Source organism: Helianthus annuus, chromosome 1, assembly GCF_002127325.2.
Source record: "Helianthus annuus cultivar XRQ/B chromosome 1, HanXRQr2.0-SUNRISE, whole genome shotgun sequence".
NCBI classification, from domain to species: domain Eukaryota; kingdom Viridiplantae; phylum Streptophyta; class Magnoliopsida; order Asterales; family Asteraceae; genus Helianthus; species Helianthus annuus.
This window is the reverse complement of record NC_035433.2, coordinates 66,398,153-66,401,281: the sequence shown is the minus strand read 5'-3', so window position 1 is coordinate 66,401,281 and position 3,129 is coordinate 66,398,153. Positions and strand designations below refer to the sequence as shown.

At 35.4% G+C, this 3,129-nt stretch overlaps 1 long non-coding RNA gene across 1 annotated transcript; it reads right to left on the bottom strand.

Moving 5' to 3' along the window:
• Nucleotides 1-1,119: 1,119 nt before the first annotated feature.
• LOC110896845 lies at nt 1,120-2,182 on the bottom strand. Its single transcript, XR_002568215.2, has 3 exons — nt 2,050-2,182; nt 1,322-1,466; nt 1,120-1,230 (listed from the first exon to the last, which is right to left on the bottom strand). It is a non-coding gene; the product is annotated as an uncharacterized LOC110896845 (long non-coding RNA).
• Nucleotides 2,183-3,129: the final 947 nt, after the last annotated feature.

Here is a 3,129-nt window from a genome sequence, read left to right as displayed (position 1 = left end):
TAGATGAAGATGATGAATTCTGGTGTATGGATCTGTGAGTTTATTCAGGGAAATTGTTGTGAGGTTATTTGAAGATGATGATGATGGATCTAGGTTATTTGAAGATGATGATGATAATTTGATTTTATAAATAATAATAATAATAACAATAAAAAATAATAATAAATATGGGGTAAGATTACCAAAATACCCCTACCTATAACAGTCAAATAACTGTTGACCGACGGCAGGGGGTAAAATTGCGACAAAACATCAACGTTGGGGGGTAAAATTGCAATTATTTCGTTAGAGGGGTAAGAGTGCCAATTGGCCTAAACCCCAGGGGGTAAAATTGCAGTTTACTCTAAAATTTATATTTATGATGTGTGATGCAAGAAATAATATGAAATATAAAAAAAATTAAAACTTGTAATGGTTATGTCCTTCAAACGCAACCAACCTCAACAATAACATATTTATTTAAGAAAAAAAACTCATTCAAGTTTATATAAATGAAAAACACATTTATTTCCCCAAATAACTCGATCAACTCCATGTGTGTATCCTAAAACCCATGTAATACATGGGTCTATAAACTAGTAATACAATAAAATAGAGTTTTTTTTGCTGTTATAGTGCTCTTTTAGAAAACTTGATCACAACTAATGCTGGGTTCAAAAAAGTTACACAAGTAATGCCACCGGCCTAGAGGTGTAAACGAGCCGAGCCGAACCCGAGCTCAACTGTGCTCGAGCTCGGCTCGTCATGTTTTTATGAAGCTCGAGCTCGAGCTCGGTTCAGTTCGAGCACACTTATTTGAGGTCGAGCTTGGCTCGACTCGGCTCGGGCTATTTTGAGAACAACCTCAAACGAGCTAAAAGCTCGGCTCGAGCATGCTTCATTATCGCTTGAACGAACCAAAGCTCGGCTCGAGCTCGACTCGCCAAAGTATTGGGCCACTTTATAAAATACATATTTAATGAAATGATTGGGGTCCTGGGACCCCGACCCACATTATGTGGGTGCAGCCGCCCATGCTGATAGGTAGCAAGTTTTACCTCCTGAAATCGCCATATAGGCATGGACGGGATTGTGTAAATGTTGGTAAGATATTAGTCACTATTGATAAAAAAAAATGATGTAAATTAATAGATCTCAACAAAAACTCACAGTGTTAACTGCGAAAGGCCTGGTGGCAATGTAGTTTGACTGTGAGTGAACAAGAAATAATCCTCTAGCAAAAGATCCAACCTACAAATAAATATTTCAGGAATTTATTAAAAAATATCAAATTTATAAATAAAAAAATATCAGAAAACCAGAACAGATAGGCTGAGAATACCAGGTTTCATGAGGCTGCAAAGGTCAACACAAACTCTATCACTCATTCTAGTCATTTCGACACCAGTAATAATAGCTTTGGTCACTCATTCCAGTTGTTCATTGCAGCTCCGGTTCTACACGAATCAGCAACGTCTTGCACCAGGCTACAAAAACAATATATTAACTTTGGATCTGTAATCCATTTGAATAAAAAAGACGCATTAGCTATAATAGTGCATACCTATATGCATTGCTAAGCCCCCAGCCCAAAGACCAACACAAACGCACAACAAAAGTTGCCAGCAAACAAATTTACGATTTTAAATATGAAAAAAATGCAACTTGCAACAAACGCTTGAGGGAATTTACGAAATTTAATCAATATGTTATCCTAAAGGCAATGGCCATATACATCTTTCTTGTCTAACTGTATTCAATCAACTTCTCACAAGCAGATATTCATATCATCAACTCTTTTCCATTAATCAAACAACATTAATGTTTACTAAACAAGATGAGAAGTGAAAATCTTCCAATTCTATCATATAGTCTCATACAACTATAATCACTGAATCACTAAACAAACCAAATCAACTTCAGTTTTAAAACCAATGTCAAATAACATCCATGGAAATTAATTCTGAAAACTAAGAATTTATACGCTTTCATAAAGAGAACCCATTTTAACCACATGATAATTCAATGTGTTTGAATTCCCCCAATATGAAACCCTAGACGAGAGTTCACCTTTTCCGGTCGCAATATGAGGAGGGATCATAGGAAATTCCAATCCCCGTGGCCTGCAATTAGAACCAAGCCTCAAATCTGCTTCACTTGAACTCAAATCTGGAGATCTAAAACTCTCCTAATCGAACAATTCAGAAACCTAGATCATCTCCGGTATAGAGGGAACAGAAAATTACACATGCACGTTTAAGAACTAACGCTAATCTCATAGATAAAAGGGATTCACAAAGTCGATCTTCTCAAATTAAAACCAAGAACAGATATGGTAAGAGGTGGGAACCCTTACGAGATGATTAAAAGTTTAGATATATAAGTGTGGCTATTGTATATTATTTGGTCACACAATTTTTTTTTGTTCGTGGCTTTTGCTATTATTCTATAACACAAAACAAAATTAAAGTGCCAATGGTAAGGCTAATGGCTATGTACAGTCACATTAAAAATTTCTTATCTAACCTTTGATCACATATATTTTATATGACATTTACTATTATTTCGTCACACAAAAATAAACAAAGTAACGATGGTGTGACGAATGTTTATATAAAGCCACATAAAATCTTGTAATTTTAAGTGTGACTATTGTCTAACCTTCGGTCACACAAAATAGTATATGTGGCCATATATATTACTTTTTAGCCACACCATCACACAAATAATGTGGTTGTGTATTATATTTAGTCACACTTTTTATAGTGTGGCTACTAAATGTCTTAGTTTTTTTCCCAAATATGTGCTTTTAGCCACATCATTAAAAAATACCATGGCCGTAGATCACATTTTGCCACACATTTCTAGTGTGGCTAAAGGTTTCAAAAACATGTATTTTTGGCCACATAAAACAATTACCGTGTTCGTAGAACACATTTGGCCACACTTTTTTAGTGTGACTAGTAAACGTCACAGTTTTTTCCTCAAAGTGTGGCTAAATGTTTGAGTTGTTATATAATGGCCACATGAATACATAAAATGTGTGGCGATAAATGTTAGAAATGACCATTAGCCACACATTTAATCAAAAGTGTGGCTGGACGGTTTGGCCATATGTGTGGCCATAGGTGGTTTTTGACGTAGTGTCAC